Here is an 18,477-nt window from a genome sequence, read left to right as displayed (position 1 = left end):
CATCCCGCGCCAGTGCCAGATCTGCAGCTGCAAACCGCGCGTGGGGCACTGTCAGCAGTGAGGGCGGGTGGGGGAAGGAGCAGCCTCTGCCTCTGCCTCCATGCCTCTCCAGCTACCTGACACTAGCCACACAGACTCCAGGGCCAGAGCCTCAGCGTGAAGCCAGGCAGTCCGCGAAGCCACTCAGGTGGCCGCGGAGTGCCCTTGCCAGCGCCCTATCTCCCTTCAGAGGAGGAGCGGGGCGAGCTGCAAGGCCAGACAGGCCCTCCTTCTCAGGCCGGGCTGGCTGCGCGCCTGCGATCCTGGGGCCGCCCGGGCGAGCCCATCGGCGCCCGCCCAGAGCTGCAGCCCCACCTGCTGGCGCGCGCCGCCCGGGAGCGGCTTCCGGGAGCCGGGCAGCAACCGCGGTGCAGGCGCGCGCCCAACGGCTTTGCGAGGCTCACTCGGTCTGAGAGGTCGGAGGCTGCCAGTGTTGCTGCTGAAGGCTGTGGTGGACCGGGCTGGATCGCGGATTGTGGAGTAAATCATAGATTTGGAATCGCGGATTGGGGGTTGGATCGCGGATTTGGGGTTGGATCGGGGATTTGGGGTTGGATAGGGGATTTGGGGCTGGGTCGGCCGGAGTCGGGGGAGGGGGGTGGTGAAAAGGTGACAGGGAGCTGCCCCTGCTCAAGAGCCGGTGGTTGGGGGTCTGAGAAGAAGTCACCACTATGAAGTTATTCGGCTTCGGGAGCCGCAGGGGCCAGACGGCGCAGGGCTCCATAGACCATGTCTACACGGGTTCCGGATACCGAATCCGGGACTCCGAACTGCAGAAGATCCACAAGGCGGCTGTCAAGGGCGACGCCGCGGAGGTGGAGCGCTGCCTGGCGCGCAGGAGCGGAGACCTGGACGCCCCGGACAAGCAGCACAGGTAGCGGGGGCTCAGCCCGGGGTGGGAGGGGGTCCCCAGGCCCGGCTTCCCCACAGCCCCTGGGACGGAGCCTTGCAGGGCTCCGGGCACCCTCGGAGCGGCGGAGCCAAACGGACTCTCAGCTGTTTTCCATCCCTCATAATTCCCTGGCTGGAGCAGTTGGAGAATTTGAGTGATTTAACTCACAAAGTTAAGCATATACAGTGTTGTTATTTTTAACGTACACGTTTAAAACATGGTTTATATACATTATAGGAGGTGCCTAATGAGAGAACTCATTCCCCTATCAAAAATAACGTGAGTTATTTCAGCAGGCGAAAAGTTCTCAGATAAGAGAGCTTACTTGAAAAATATTTACTATATTATATATATATATATTTTTCAGATGAAAAAAGTATGTTTTCATTTTATAGGGAATTCATTGTATTCTTTTTTTTTGAGTCGGAGTCTCGCTTCTTTGCCCAGGCTGGTGTCCAATGGCACAATCTTGGCTCACTATAACCTCTGCCTGCTGGATTCAAGCAATTCTCCTACCTCAGCCTCCCAAGTAGCTGGGATTACAGGCAGGTGCCAGCATGCCTGACTAATTTTTGTATATTTAGTAGAGAGGGGGTTTCACCACGTTGGCCAGGCTGGTCTCGAACTCCTGACCTCAAGTGATCTGCCCACCTCCGCCTCCCAAAGTGCTGGGATTACAGGTGTGAGCCACCGCGCCCGGCCTATGTTGTTTATTATATATCATAAGATATATATATATATAACTGATATGTATACATATATAACAGATATAATATGTTATATATACACATTAGATGAAAAGTACATCTTCATTTTACAGGGAATTCTTTCAAATCAAATCATCAAACACTCTAAAAGTGGGCAAAGTACCTTTTTCCAGATCTACAAGTTACTTATATACATAGGAAAAAATCCTTCGCATTTCTGGTATAAGAATTTAAATTAAAAGAGGAATGAAACAGTTTTCTATCCACAATATTTGTGAGGATGTTTTATACTGCTGCTTAAAGTTTAAGTTGCTGATTACTTTTCAAATAGAAAATTTTGTGGTAAGTACTACATTTAAAAAATGTGTATGCCCTTTACCCACCAATTCCATTATACTAAAATACCCTTAGGAAATAAAGATATGTGCACTTTATTTTTCACAGCACTTACTTTAAAAAGAACCCATAGAATGGATCCTATAAATAAATTTCAGTTGCATCCATAGGATGGAATAATATGTGACCACTGAAGGTGGCAATAGATACAGAAGTACGTTGATGTGCAAAGATGTATTTTGTTATAGCTAGCGAGGAAAAAAAATTAGTTAAATTACACATACACAAACATACTATGGTCTTGTTTTAGCAAAAATATGTACAAAGTATAAAATTTGTAATTTCTGAGCATTTGTATTTTAAGTAAAGTTTTTTTCCTTTTTCTTATCTGTGATTGCTGCAGTGAGCATGTAAAAACTTCTAGAAAAGTTTATTATTAATGGAATAATCCTTGGGAAGAGAGGAATATGAATCTTGCACTGATAAAAATAATTTCTCACTTTCTATTTTTTATCATTATTGTGTGTATTGTTTTCTTCTTTGAGCTTTTAGCCTCTTCAGAAGTAAAAAGGGAATGTTTTTATCTGTTTCCAGATTTTGTTATCTATATATTTTATTATGTACGTTTTTCTTATATACTCATTCCATTTATGCAAACAATGTTAGATTAATCATTTCATTTTAATTGTATTCTTTAAGAATAAAATAACACATATAAATAATTACTATTGCAAAAATATTGCTTTATAGGAGTTCATTTAAAAATATTCAACTCCCCAACTGTATTTATCTATTCTTTCATTCCATTTATGCATCAAGCATAACCTGAGTACCTGCTATGTAGCAGACATACTCTACCATCTCTCAGGACCCTTCCATCCTTAGAAACTTCATGTTTACCTGCCCCGCCTGCACAAGCTGAGAGATTTAAAATAGGAATATTGGGACTTAATCTCCTTGAAACTTTATCTCCCACCTTTCAAACAAAAGCATTTCTCAAGTTAGGAAATAGTAGAAGATAACCTTTAACTGCCCTTTCAAAAGTTTATCAGTCTTAAATACTAATATTAATCATTGGAAAGTCTTATTTGCATATATTCTGTAAGTATAAATATTGAATACAATGAGCCATATGTATTCATTTGAATCATGAGTTTCCTTTGGCTTGAAGTTGTTTGAAAATCAAAGAATTAATTTGTTTAAAAAATGCGTTATTGTTATTTAAGTGTTCTTTCCCCATAGTACCTTTAAGAACTGAAATGTATTTAAGTTTCTGTTACATGCCTAGAACTGCCCTAGACCTGCTGAGTATACCATATTCTACTTAATGTAAGGTCTCATGGATTGTGTGATGCCCCGCTATTTTACATATCAATAAGATAATTTTTAAATGCTACCAATTATAGTTATAATAAATCATGAATTATAAGTGGCATTCCAATGTCAGAGGTGTTAAAATGTGACCTACTCGTGAAGCCATCCTGCAAAGTAGGTATAATTGTATCATTCTACCTAATTAAAATGTTTTTGTGAAGTAGTAGTAATAGTAATAATTATAATATCTGGCTGGGTGCAGTGGCTCACACCTGTAATCCCAGAACTTTGGGAGGCTGAGGTGAGAGGATTGCTTGATGCCAGGAGTTTGAGACCAGCCTGGGCAACAAAGTGAGATTCTTACTCTACAAAAATTTTTAAATAAATAGCTGGGCATGCTGGTGCACATCTGTAGTCCCAGCTACTCAGGAGGCTGGGGATGGAGGATCACTTGACCCAGGAGTTCCAGGTATATTTACATCATTGCACTCCAGCCTGGGCAAAAGAGTGAGACTTTGTCTCAAAAAACAAAAATCTTACAATTATTGAGTTGTTCTAGGAACTGTTCTACATACTTTACATAGCTTCTCATTTAAGCATCACGATGGTGTCCTATGAGATAGCTACTATTGTCATCTTTATTAATGAGGAAGTTGAGGCACAGAAAGGCTAAGCAATAGTTGGTAAGTGGCAGGGTTTAAAGTAGGACTCAAGCTCTAGTTGAACCTAATTCAAAGACTGAGCTCTTTCTACTCAAATAGGCTGCTGTTTTCATTAAGGCAGTGAGCAATAAGAGCTAGTAAGTATTGTACTTTCTTCAAAAAAATTATTTGTTTTGAAGGCAGAGGAAAAACATGCTATTCAATTTTTACAATTACATGAATGATTGTATGTTTTGAGATATTGTACTACAGTTTCTTAAAAAATCCTCTTACTCTCGTAGAACTGCTCTACACTTGGCCTGTGCCAGTGGCCATGTGAAAGTGGTCACTCTCCTGGTTAACAGAAAATGCCAGATTGCTCTCTGTGACAAAGAAAACAGAACGCCTTTGATACAGGTATATTACAGCCAACTCTTTCAGCATGACATGGATTTGATTTGCATCTATAGAATTAAAATAAATTGATCTCATTTAAATATAACTAGTTGGTGAAACCTGTGGAATGTGTATTTTGAATTCTTGGAATTTACGATCTGTTTCTTGGTCTAACATGGACAGGCTGTCCATTGCCAGGAAGAGGCTTGTGCTGTTATTTTGCTGGAACATGGCGCCAATCCAAACCTCAAGGATATCTATGGCAACATTGCTCTCCATTATGCCGTGTATAGTGAGAGCACCTCAATGGCAGAAATACTGCTTTTCCATGATGCAAATATTGAAGCACTGGACAAGGTATAGATCAATCAACTTTCTTTCCAAAATATTTGTTTTAACATTCACATAGGTAAGGGTCAATTTTTTATATTTGGAAGCTCAACCATTCCCTGAATGCAAATGCAAATTAAGTGATTTTGAAATAACTTAATTGTCTAAGATTTTATTTTAAATATTGGTACTTTTTAAGAAGCATTAAAGGGCACAGCTTTATTAAATGCACTTTGGAAAATATTTGTGAATTTGTTAAAGGTAAAACCTTTTCAACTTTTTTTCTACACAGGGTTATTCTTTTTTTTTTTTTTTTTTTCCTAATTAGTGTAAAACAACACAGGAAAGAAAATATTCCCTGGAAATAGGCTTTATCTTAAAACTCAAACAAAACTAAAGCAACTTACAATAAATGGACATGTTGCTGCTGCTGATAATTTTCTGAAAAACCGACATATCATCTCTCAGTGGCAAGGCTTAAGAGGGAAAAATGGGAAGGGAAAAAGAGAGCAATCAGAAATATGCAGGTCACTTGGAAATTAGATAATGAGGAAAATGCCAGGAAGAGGTTTTTTTTTTGTTTTTAAGTTTGCTTTATGTGTTGAGACAAGGTGCTCTTTAGCTTTGGGTCTAATAATTTTTGGTTTGAAAAAGAGAGTGAGTTGAAACTTGCCTAGAGATTAATTTTAGGAGGACTCTGAGGAAACCAGATTGGCAGTGAATATGTGGTGAGGAAGTGAGAAACACTTCAGCAGAAGGTGGAACAAATTATTAACTGACTATATACCCATCCTGGCAGAAACAGCCGCTTAGATAAGAGTCTAATGTCTCCTCTCAAATCTAGGGGAAGGTGGGAGGTAAGGAGCTCGTAAATAGCAAAATCAAGTGGGATTTTGAGTTTACTTGCCCCTGTTCTACCCATAGCCAGGAAACTTAATTGGAGTTTTAATAAATGACTCTATCTCTCACTCTTCTCTTTTTGGCTATGTCTCCAACTGATAAAGGGAGTTTGCCATGTGGGTGAGAGGTGAGACTGAAGTGATTGTCTGCTGCACTAATTCTCAGAATTATGCATTACAGCGACCTGAGGACATTTTGTTAAAAATCTACAATTGTAGGCTTTCCCCTGAAGATTTTGATGTCATAGACCTAATAAGGCCTGAACGTGTTTAAAAATGTTTTCTTGAAGCTGGGCACAGTGGCATGTTCCTGTAGTCCCAGCTTGAGCCTAAGAGTTTGAATCCAGCTCGAGCAACATAGTGAGATTCTTGTCTCTAACAACAATAATAGCCAAATCAAAAAACAAATAACAAAAAACCTTCAAGGTTTGGATACACTCTTGTTTAAAAACCCCAGAATAGATAAGTGCAATATATAAATTTCTGTATCTCAAAAATGTAAGAAATCTCTAGAAGAGTTGGCATTTGATAGTTGCCACTTCCTTCAAAGTTCTCCTTTTCAATAATATTAGCCTGACTTATCTGTCTTTCTCTACATCTGTGACTGGGAAGTGAAAGGAAATATTATTGGCAATATCTCTCAGCTTACAGAATAACACCTTTCCTTCCAACCATGAATCATTCACTACCATTCAGAGAGTCTTTAGAAATTTGCTTATGGGTAATCTTTCAATAGTTAGAGGCTGACCCTTTCGTGATTTGATGTCCCTTTGTCACCATGCAGGTGATTATGTGTCAACAAATGTTCATTACAAGTTGGGCTTTCTCAATTAGAATAGTAGCAAATCCTAAACTATTTTTTTTAGTTGAAGTTGTATTATGAACCATCTCAGTATGTTTGTTAAGTTTATAGAACTTTAGCATACCCAAAATGTCAGTTTTAAACACAGAAATCCATGAAGTTAATAAGAAAACAGATAGGAATTCTTTTAATAATTTAGTTTTAGCAGTCTCATGAACCAGTTATGTATTTGGTTAACAATCTGGGAAAATTATATACATATATTTTAAATGAATAAATGTTGGAAAAATTCTTGAAGCAGGTATTATGAATCCTTTTTAGCAATTTTTATTATATATGAGAGCCTGATTTTTTGGTGAAGCATATGATACCAGAGAAAGAAAATATTTTACATGCAAATACCTGGATTATACACAACCATTTAGTAACACATTTATAGCGAATATAAAAACACAAGGGCTATATTCTAATGTGGTACACAGATTTGTTTGTTTGCCTCTATAAGTTGAATCAACACGTAAAATTTAGAAGACTCGTGAAGAAATGTGGACTTCAGGCTTATCCTAAAAAATCAAATCTGGTGTCCCCTGAGTTTCTATCACTCTTTGGTCTTCTGTGCAGAAGTTGCCCCTTTATAGAAGGCATGTATTCTGCAGTTTGCTGCTGTGCCCACCTTAGTACTTCCTTACTCAGGCAACCTTCCTTTCTCCTTGTAAGTATCTGAGTTTCAACTCCTATGTTATAGTACATTTTGATAAAGATTTCAAGGTTTTTAAGTCAGCATGTATTTGTTTATAATATATAGTCTATAGAGTATATAAATCCCTCAGTTATGGAGTTGAATTTTAAAGTTTAGAAGTTTTTAACTCTTTTCTTTATATATACCACAAATAATTCTCTGCCCATAAGAATGCCTAGAAGCCTTTTTAGGTTATTCCTGGTTATAGTTGGATAATGTATGAATATTGCAGACAGTACATCTTTCTCCTCAGTGCTCTTTCTTAAAAATGCAAGTGACTTATTGGCTTGTATTATGCCAGAAATAATCCATATGGATCAGTATGAGAACTTTTATTGATAAGCCGTTATGTTTTTATTTCCGATTTATATTTTGTCTAAAATAAAAAATAATTTTAAGTAGCCATTTAAGTGGAAGCCAGTAAAAATGGATTTAAAAAGTAGAGCTGCACTAGGGTCGCAGGATTACCATTATAATTGAGAATAGTATTTCTTACTGAGTTTTGGTTTTTTAAATATTTGTTCTTAAGTTTTTTAAACCTATCTCTCTTACACAGAATATACTGAGCTTTCTTTTTTTTTTGTTTTTTTTTTTTTGTTTTGTTTTTGTTTTTTTTCTTTTATTATTATTATTATTATTATTATTATACTTTAGGTTTTATGGTACATGTGCCCAATGTGCAGGTAAGTTACATATGTATACATGTGCCATGCTGGTGCGCTGCACCCACCAACTCGTCATCTAGCATTAGGTATATCTCCCAATGCTATCCCTCCCCCCTCCCCCCAACCCACAACAGTCCCCGAAGTGTGATGTTCCCCTTCCTGTGTCCATGTGTTCTCATTGTTCAATTCCCACCTATGAGTGAGAATATGTGGTGTTTGGTTTTTTGTTCTTGCGATAGTTTACTGAGAATGATGATTTCCAATTTCATCCATGTCCCTACAAAGGACGTGAACTCATCATTTTTTATGGCTGCATAGTATTCCATGGTGTATATGTGCCACATTTTCTTAATCCAGTCTATCATTGTTGGACATTTGGGTTGGTTCCAAGTCTTTGCTATTGTGAATAATGCGGCAATAAACATACGTGTGCATGTGTCTTTATAGCAGCCTGATTTATAGTCCTTTGGGTATATACCCAGTAATGGGATGGCTGGGTCGAATGGAATTTCTAGTTCTAGATCCCTGAGGAATCGCCACACTGACTTCCACAAGGGTTGAACAAGTTTACAGTCCCACCAACAGTGTAAAAGTGTTCCTATTTCTCCACATCCTCTCCAGCACCTGTTGTTTCCTGACTTTTTAATGATTGCCATTCTAACTGGCGTGAGATGGTATCTCATTGTGGTTTTGATTTGCATTTCTCTGATGGCCAGTGATGGTGAGCATTTTTTCATGTGTTTTTTGGCTGCATAAATGTCTTCTCTTGAGAAGTGTCTGTTCATGACCTTCGCCCACTTTTTGATGGGGTTGTTTGTTTTTTTCTTGTAAATTTGTTGGAGTTCATTGTAGATTCTGGATATTAGCCCTTTGTCAGATGAGTAGGTTGCGAAAATTTTCTCCCATTTTGTAGGTTGCCTGTTCACTCTGATGGTAGTTTCTTTTGCTGTGCAGAAGCTCTTTAGTTTAATTAGATCCCATTTGTCAATTTTGGCTTTTGTTGCCATTGCTTTTGGTGTTTTAGACATGAAGTCCTTGCCCATGCCTATGTCCTGAATGGTAATGCCTAGGTTTTCTTCTAGGGTTTTTATGGTTTTAGGTCTAACATTTAAGTCTTTAATCCATCTTGAATTGATTTTTGTATAAGGTGTAAGGAAGGGATCCAGTTTCAGCTTTCTACATATGGCTAGCCAGTTTTCCCAGCACCATTTATTAAATAGGGAATCCTTTCCCCATTTCTTGTTTTTGTCAGGTTTGTCAAAGATCAGATACTTGTAGATATGTGGCATTATTTCTGACGGCTCTGTTCTGTTCCATTGATCTATATCTCTGTTTTGGTACCAGTACCATGCTGTTTTGGTTACTGTAGCCTTGTAGTATAGTTTGAAGTCAGGTAGTGTGATGCCTCCAGCTTTGTTCTTTTGGCTTAGGATTGACTTGGCGATGCGGGCTCTTTTTTGGTTCCATATGAACTTTAAAGTAGTTTTTTCCAATTCTGTGAAGAAAGTCATTGGTAGCTTGATGGGGATGGCATTGAATCTGTAAATTACCTTGGGAAGGATGGCCATTTTCATGATATTGATTCTTCCTACCCATGAGCATGGAATATTCTTCCATTTGTTTGTATCCTCTTTTATTTCCTTGAGCAGTGGTTTGTAGTTCTCCTTGAAGAGGTCTTTCACATCCCTTGTAAGTTGGATTCCTAGGTATTTTATTCTCTTTGAAGCAATTGTGAATGGGAGTTCACTCATGATTTGGCTCTCTGTTTGTCTGTTATTGATGTATAGGAATGCTTGTGATTTTTGCACATTGATTTTGTATCCTGAGACTTTGCTGAAGTTGCTTATCAGCTTAAGGAGATTTTGGGCTGAGACAATGGGGTTTTCTAGATATACTATCATGTCATCTGCAAACAGGGACAATTTGACTTCCTCTTTTCCTAATTGAATACCCTTGATTTCCTTCTCCTGCCTAATTGCCCTGGCCAGAACTTCCAACACTATGTTGAACAGAAGTGGTGAGAGAGGGCATCCCTGTCTTGTGCCAGTTTTCAAAGGGAATGCTTCCAGTTTTTGCCCATTCAGTATGATATTGGCTGTGGGTTTGTCATAAATAGCTCTTATTATTTTGAGATACGTCCCATCAATTCCTAATTTATTGAGAGTTTTTAGCATGAAGGGTTGTTGAATTTTGTCAAAGGCCTTTTCTGCATCTATTGAGATAATCATGTGGTTTTTGTCTTTCGTTCTGTTTATATGCTGGATTACATTTATTGATTTGCGTATATTGAACCAGCCTTGCATCCCAGGGATGAAGCCCACTTGATCATGGTGGATAAGCTTTTTGATGTGCTGCTGGATTCTGTTTGCCAGTATTTTATTGAGGATTTTTGCATCAATGTTCATCAAGGATATTGGTCTAAAATTCTCTTTTTTTGTTGTGTCTCTGCCAGGCTTTGGTATCAGGATGATGCTGGCCTCATAAAATGAGTTAGGGAGGATTCCCTCTTTTTCTATTGATTGGAATAGTTTCAGAAGGAATGGTACCAGCTCCTCCTTGTACCTCTGGTAGAATTCGGCTGTGAATCCATCTGGACCTGGACTTTTTTTGGTTGGTAAGCTATTGATTATTGCCACAATTTCAGCTCCTGTTATTGGTCTATTCAGAGATTCAACTTCTTCCTGGTTTAGTCTTGGGAGGGTGTATGTGTTGAGGAATTTATCCATTTCTTCTAGATTTTCTAGTTTATTTGCATAGAGGTGTTTGTAATATTCTCTGATGGTAGTTTGTATTTCTGTGGGATCGGTGGTGATATCCCCTTTATCATTTTTTATTGCATCTATTTGATTCTTCTCTCTTTTTTTCTTTATTAATCTTGCTAGCGGTCTATCAATTTTGTTGATCCTTTCAAAAAACCAGCTCCTGGATTCATTTATTTTTTGAAGGGTTTTTTGTGTCTCTATTTCCTTCAGTTCTGCTCTGATTTTAGTTATTTCTTGCCTTCTGCTAGCTTTTGAATGTGTTTGCTCTTGCTTTTCTAGTTCTTTTAATTGTGATGTTAGGGTGTCAATTTTGGATCTTTCCTGCTTTCTTTTGTGGGCATTTAGTGCTATAAATTTCCCTCTACACACTGCTTTGAATGCATCCCAGAGATTCTGGTATGTTGTGTCTTGGTTCTCATTGGTTTCAAAGAACATCTTTATTTCTGCCTTCATTTCGTTATGTACCCAGTAGTCATTCAGGAGTAGGTTGTTCAGTTTCCACGTAGTTGAGCGGTTTTGAGTGAGATTCTTAATCCTGAGTTCTAGCTTGATTGCACTGTGATCTGAGAGACAATTTGTTACAATTTCTGTTCTTTTACATTTATTGAGGAGAGCTTTACTTCCAAGTATATGGTCAATTTTGGAATAGGTGTGGTGTGGTGCTGAAAAAAATGTATATTCTGTTGATTTGGGGTGGAGAGTTCTGTAGATGTCTATTAGGTCCGCTTGGTGCAGAGCTGAGTTCAATTCCTGGGTATCCTTGTTGACTTTCTGTCTCGTTGATCTGTCTAATGTTGATAGTGGGGTGTTAAAGTCTCCCATTATTAATGTGTGGGAGTCTAAGTCTCTTTGTAGGTCACTCAGGACTTGCTTTATGAATCTGGGTGCTCCTGTATTGGGTGCATATATATTTAGGATAGTTAGCTCTTCTTGTTGAATTAATCCCTTTACCATTATGTAATGGCCTTCTTTGTCTCTTTTGATCTTTGTAGGTTTAAAGTCTGTTTTATCAGAGACTAGGATTGCAACCCCTGCCTTTTTTTGTTTTCCGTTTGCTTGGTAGATCTTCCTCCATCCTTTTATTTTGAGCCTATGTGTGTCTCTGCACGTGAGATGGGTTTCCTGAATACAGCACACTGATGGGTCTTGAGTCTTTATCCAGTTTGCCAGTCTGTGTCTTTTAATTGGAGCATTTAGTCCATTTACATTTAAAGTTAATATTGTTATGTGTGAATTTGATCCTGTCATTATGATGTTAGCTGGATATTTTGCTCGTTAGTTGATGCAGTCTCTTCCTAGTCTCGATGGTCTTTACATTTCGGTATGATTTTGCAGTGGCTGGTACCGGTTGTGCCTTTCCATGTTTAGCGCTTCCTTCAGAAGCTCTTTTAGGGCAGGCCTGGTGGTGACAAAATCTCTCAGCATTTGCTTGTCTGTAAAGTATTTTATTTCTCCTTCACTTATGAAGCTTAGTTTGGCAGGATATGAAATTCTGGGTTGAAAATTCTTTTCTTTAAGAATGTTGAATATTGGCCCCCACTCTCTTCTGGCTTGTAGGGTTTCTGCCGAGAGATCCGCTGTTAGTCTGATGGGCTTCCCTTTGATGGTAACCCGACCTTTCTCTCTGGCTGCCCTTAACATTTTTTCCTTCATTTCAACTTTGGTGAATCTGACAATTATGTGTCTTGGAGTTGCTCTTCTCGAGGAGTATCTTTGTGGCGTTCTCTGTATTTCCTGAATCTGAATGTTGGCCTGCCTTGCTAGATTGGGGAAGTTCTCCTGGATAATATCCTGCAGAGTGTTTTCCAACTTGTTTCCATTCTCCCCGTCACTTTCAGGTACACCAATCAGACGTAGATTTGGTCTTTTCACATAGTCCCACATTTGTTGGAGGCTTTGCTCGTTTCTTTTTATTCTTTTTTCTCTAAACTTCCCTTCTCGCTTCATTTCATTCATTTCATCTTCCAGGGCTGATACCCTTTCTTCCATTTGATCGCATCGGCTCCTGAGGCTTCTGCATTCTTCACGTAGTTCTCGAGCCTTGGTTTTCAGCTCCATCAGCTCCTTTAAGCACTTCTCTGTATTGGTTATTCTAGTTATACATTCTTCTAAATTTTTTTCAAAGTTTTCAACTTCTTTGCCTTTGGTTTGAATATCCTCCCGTAGCTCAGAGTAATTTGATCGTCTGAAGCCTTCTTCTCTCAGCTCGTCAAAGTCATTCTCCGTCCAGCTTTGTTCCGTTGCTGGTGAGGAACTGCGTTCCTTTGGAGGAGGAGAGGTACTCTGGTTTTTAGAGTTTCCAGTTTTTCTGCTCTGTTTTTTCCCCATCTTTGTGGTTTTATCTACTTTTGGTCTTTGATGATGGTGATGTACAGATGGGTTTTTGGTGTGGATGTCCTTTCTGTTAGTTTTCCTTCTAACAGACAGAACCCTCAGCTGCAGGTCTGTTGGAGTACCTGGCCGGCCGTGTGAGGTGTCAGTCTGCCCCTGCTGGGGGGTGCCTCCCAGTTAGGCTGCTCGGGGGTCAGGGGTCAGGGACCCACTTGAGGAGGCAGTCAGACCGTTCTCAGATCTCTAGCTGCCTGCTGGGAGAACCACTGCTCTCCTCACAGCTGTCAGACAGGGACATTTAAGTCTGCAGAGGTTACTGCTGTCTTTTTGTTTGTCTGTGTCCTGCCCCCAGAGGTGGAGCCTACAGAGGCAGGCAGGCCTCCTTGAGCTGTGGTGGGCTCCACCCAGTTCAAGCTTCCAGGCTGCTTTGTTTACCTAAGCGAGCCTGGGCAATGGCGGGCGCCCCTCCCCCAGCCTGGCTGCCGACTTGCTGTTTGATCTCAGACTGCTGTGCTAGCAATCAGCGAGACTCCGTGGGCGTAGGACCCTCTGAGGCAGGTGCGGGCTATACTCTCCTGGGGCACCGTTTCCTAAGCCCGTCGGAAAAGCACAGTATTCGGGTGGGAGTGGCCCGATTTTCCAGGTGCCGTCTGTCACCCCTGGAAGGGGAACTCCCTGACCCCTTGCGCTTCCCAAGTGAGGCAATGCCTCGCCCCTGCTTCGGCTGGTGCACGGTGCACTCTCCCACTGACCTGCGCCCACTGTCTGGCACTCCCTAGTGAGATGAACACGGTACCTCAGATGGAAATGCAGAAATCACCCGTCTTCTGCGTCGCTCGCGCTGGGAGCTGTAGACCGGAGCTGTTCCTATTCGGCCATCTTGGCTCCTCCCCCTATACTGAGCTTTCTAACAGTAAAGATAAAAATCTATTCTCTTGTATTAGGGGAAAAACCCATGGACTATTTAATAATAAGGAAAATAAGTGCATTTGAAGCCAATCTCTCTTAATTCAGAGCTCATTGCCAGAGAGACCCATTTGGAGCAGGAGTGTCTGACATTGGCATCTGGGATCCTGACACCATTGATAGAAGTGAATCAAGCAAGTTTTTACCGTCCAGAGGAAACCGCCACCTGTGTTGGGAAGCTCTGGCAACTGTATCTCTGAAACTCTTAATTCCTCAAATGTTAATGTTTGCCACAAATAGTATTGTCAAATGGGGATTAGGTAAAATTAAAGAGATTGCTTGATTACTGGACATAAAATACAGTTTTGTAATACTTCTCAAATACAGATGGTCATGGAGTCTTTCTCTTGGGGTATAATACTTCTGAAAAAGCAAATATTCTTTGGAATATAGTTTAAGAAACACTGCTTTAGAGATAGTAATTTAGATCATTAATTTATGTAAAAAACTTAAAATATTTGCTAGTATGTCTTAGGGTTTTAGGCCCTTGCCTCAAGAAACTCTTGGTTTCAGTGGGAAACAGTGAAATGATTACAATGTACCATGCTAAGTGCTGTGATCAAAGCAAGGATTCTTGGGACTGGTAAATGTTTAAAGTGAGTTTTGGCAATGAGCACAGTTAATCTGGGGAGATAGAGGAAGGTTGTTTGCTAGGCAAAGAGCAGCACATCAGAAAGCACAGAGGAGTGAGAAGGAAGGGACTGCTTTTCATTTACTTCCTTTCTATATTGTATGTTGAAGTTCAAAGCATCCTAGAGAAGATTTTCAGTTCAGCTGAGAAATATGTAATTTTGTGAATTATTAATTTTTTTTGCTGTTTTATAGGATAATAATACCCCACTTTTATTTGCTATAATTTGCAAGAAAGAGAAAATGGTGGAATTTTTATTGAAAAACAAAGCAAGTACACATGCCGTTGATAGGCTGAGATGGTACAGTAGTTCTTTTTTTAAAAATAAAACCTGAGTATTCTAGAGTGGTAACAGTCACTCAAGTCAGAAATATTAATAAGATTAACATAATTATTGGCATATAATGAAAAATATCACCGTGAATAATCAGGTAGACCAGCAAATATTTGGACTGAGTAACATAAACAATAGTATATAGTAGGATACATCTTCTTTTATAATATAGAGTGTTTGGTATTTATAATCAGATGTTTTTGGTACTGTAATCTTTTATTAGCTAAAGGGTTTTGTATTAGTTTTATTATTATTTTTTTTTTGAGATGGAGTCTCACTCTGTTGCCAGGCTGGAATACAGTGGTGTGATCTTGGCTCACTGCATCCTCCACCTCCCAGGCTCAAGCGATTCTCCTGCCTCAGCCTTCCAAGTAGCTGGGACTACAGGCGCATGCCACCATGCCCAGCTAATTTTTGTATTTTTAGTAGAGATGGGATTTCACCATGTTGGCCAGGATGGTCTCGATCTCTTGACCTTGTGATCTGCTCTCCTTGGCTCCTCAAAGTGCTGGGATTAACAGGCATGAGCCACTGCACCTGGCCAGTTTTATTAATTTTTAAAGTGTGGACTTTTAGTTTATGACTACTAGTATTATCATCATCATCATTATTGTTGTTATTGTTGTTTTCAGCCTGCAGATAACTCTTATTTGACCCCTAGCTGATTTGAATTACAATATATCAGACTAGGAAAGCAATGGGGAAATCTTCATCTAAATCTTTACCTACTTTAGATAAGTGACCTCAGCACAGTTTCTTGGCCATCAAAGGACTATAAGTTAGCAACTTGTATTATGTCATACTCCAGTGGGACAAGAGGTTTCCTTGTTGTCCTTTTCTTTTAGCCTTGGTGATAATTTACAAAGATGAACACTTGAGCACCCTAGATGCTTATAGACCCAAGCTAGTACATGCAAATGGTTATTATGTCTACACTGACAGGTGGATATTAAATTGGTAAAGTGTATCAAACTAGCTGTTTAAAAAAGTCTTTATAAAGTTCTTCAGTGGAGTGATTTCTTTGTTATTTTAGAACAGCCCTCATACTTGCTGTGCACTATGACTCACCAGGTATTGTCAACATCCTTCTTAAGCAAAATATTAATGTCTTTATTCAAGACATGTGTGGATGAGATGCAGAAGATTATGCTATTTCTCGCAGTTTGACAAAGTAAGTGTTTATGTCAAAAGGCCGGTTAATACTGAATTGAAGTTTAAAATAATTGCAACTATTCCATCTTATACATTAGGTGAGAGTTCCTAGTTTTGTTCAGATAGTTTGAAATAGCAATGAGTTAGTCTACCTTTTAGCCAGAAATCAAGCAGAAGTCTAGATTAGTTAGAAGTACAGTGCAAGATGTTTTCAGGATTTTTAAGACCTTTATCCCTAGGGATCTCAATGTCGTTCATTTTATTCTAAGTATAATCCTCATGCATGGGATAAAAAGAGCCACATCTTTGACCTCTTTTCCTTTCCTTTTTCTTTTTTTTTCTTGAAACAAGGTCTCACTCTGTTGCCCTGGCTGGTCTTGAACTCCTGAGCTCAAGTAATCCTCCTGCCTCGGCCTCTCACAGTGCTAGCCACCATGCCTGGCCTGACTTTTCTAATTAGTTATTGGGTGTTGAAATGTCCAATTTGCAGAAAATCTTGTATTTTCCCCTGGAGTTATCTCCTGTATCTTCCTTCTTTGAATTTTCCAAGAAGCTAAGGGGTTTCCTAAGTCCAAGGAAGGCAATCTTTCTTTACAAGTCAGAAGAAGGGGGAAAAAGGCCATTCTGATCATTCTGTTGTTTCCATGGACTCACTTCCTGTATTGTTGCCATTGTAACCAGTCCTGTAATATGATAATGATTGACCTTTGCCACCAGGATGCCTTCACTCATTCAGACCCCTCAGTTTTTGTGGTGATTCATACATAGAATTCAAAGCTACGGTGTTTATTAGTTTATGTCCTTATGCTCAGTCATTGTTGCCAGCACCCTGATCTGGCAGCCAGGCCTCCTAGCTTTACCCACACAAATATTGAGCAAGTTGATCCTCGCCCTACACTAAAAACCTTATCTGGAGCCCACATCTTAGCTAGACCTAGCCTAGGTGCTCATGGTAAGTTATCCTTTGAGACCCGTGTTTGTCTTTCTTTAACCAATGTTAGTTGGGATTGTTCTCAACAGTCAGGGATGTTAATAATGTTGCAGGAAGAGATTAGGGTTCCCTTTCCCTTTTGCTATCAGATCTGTACCTTGAGGCTTTTTTATATCCTGTGGAGTAGCTTTGGTTAGATAGCAGAAGGTTCCGTGTTATCTTTCCACCGAGTAGTGGGAACCAGCTTGCAGTTGGCCCCTCAAGTCATGTGTCTCTATGATAATGAAAATCTACCAGGCTACTTGCATCTCTACCTCAAGTTTTAAATATATTTTAAAATTCGACCTCACAGGAAGCCATTCAATAAAATTCTCTGAATCTAAAGTAGGTGAGTTGGATTTAACAGAGCTAAACCTCATCCGTGACTCATGAGTATCCATGTATCAAACAGGGCTTTGTACTTGTTTCAGCAACACGTATTTAAAAGTTGGATCAATACAGAGCAGATAAGCATGGCTGCTGCCTAGGGATGGCACACAGATTCAGAAAGAATTCCATATTTTGCATAGTCCTGGGAAGGTCGTTTGACTATTTGTTGAGTAGCTCCAAGAAAGCAGTGTGAGTAAAACCAAAACAGAAGACACCCAATATTGAAATTGTGATTATCACTATAAAACTACTGATGTAAGGTGATCTCTGAAATGAGAACAGAGCTGAGTAATAAGAGGATGTTACTTGTTGCTAGTACATGTCTTGGAAATGACAGAATATCAACTTGCATTTCCTTCATGGAACTGAAAAACAATCAAAGCAGGGTTTTGTCTTGTCTGTTAGTTGGAGAGGACCATGGAGATCCAGCAGCCAAGCACAGATCTGCTGGCTCAGAGTTGGAGGAGGTAGAGAAGGAGTGGTAGTTGTCCAAGCCCAGATTTTGACACCTATTAGTTTTCTGCCTTTGGTGTGATTGATGAACAACTCAGTGATGGGAGACAATTAGGTAATCTATTTTAATCAGATTAGTTATGAATTAGGTAAAATGCCCTGAATTACAAGCCACAAAGAATACAACTAATAACCAAAATTAGCACTTAATAACATTTTCTGAAAACTGTAACAATTGAATATTAGAACTTACAGAAAAACACACACAAAGCAATAAAGTTCAAGAACAAATTATTCCATTGCTTTACTATTTTCTGAACATTTAAACATGTAATCTCATTACATCTTCCTAACAACCTACTAAAGTAAGGTAGCAAAATCCTTATTTTTTAGAAGAAACCATGGAGCCTAAGAGAAGCAACTTGTCTGAAAACAAAACACCTATTGGTTACAGAGTGAGGGCTTATTCTGAGTGCAGGACACTTTGCATGATGTCCGGCTAACTAGAGTTCATTTACTGAGCTGTGCTTCCTCCATTTCTGAGTATTTCACTTTTTTTCTTCTTTAATTATAAGCTTAATAAGCTTGTAAGGTTTAAAAATTTGAAGTGTATGGGACATTGAAATTCTGATATTAGGTCTGATATTGCCTGAAATGGTTTTAGAATTTAATATGTTTGGTAAATATTTTTTATTTCAGTATTAAAATAGCAATTTTATTTATTACTT

General features: G+C 39.3%; 1 non-coding gene and 1 pseudogene across 1 annotated transcript; both read left to right on the top strand.

Annotated features, from left to right (window-relative positions):
* Positions 1-369: 369 nt before the first annotated feature.
* LOC129030110 (putative ankyrin repeat domain-containing protein 20A2) overlaps positions 370-18,477 on the top strand; it is a 47,651-nt pseudogene continuing 29,543 nt past the window's right edge.
* LOC129030938 (U6 spliceosomal RNA) lies at positions 17,329-17,431 on the top strand. The gene has a single exon (XR_008500831.1). It is a non-coding gene; the product is annotated as a U6 spliceosomal RNA (small nuclear RNA).

The sequence above is a fragment of the Pongo pygmaeus genome, chromosome 12 (assembly GCF_028885625.2).
Source record: "Pongo pygmaeus isolate AG05252 chromosome 12, NHGRI_mPonPyg2-v2.0_pri, whole genome shotgun sequence".
Taxonomy (NCBI): Eukaryota; Metazoa; Chordata; class Mammalia; order Primates; family Hominidae; genus Pongo; species Pongo pygmaeus.
The sequence above is the reverse complement of the archived record's forward strand: the minus strand, read 5'-3'. Positions and strand labels throughout refer to the sequence as shown.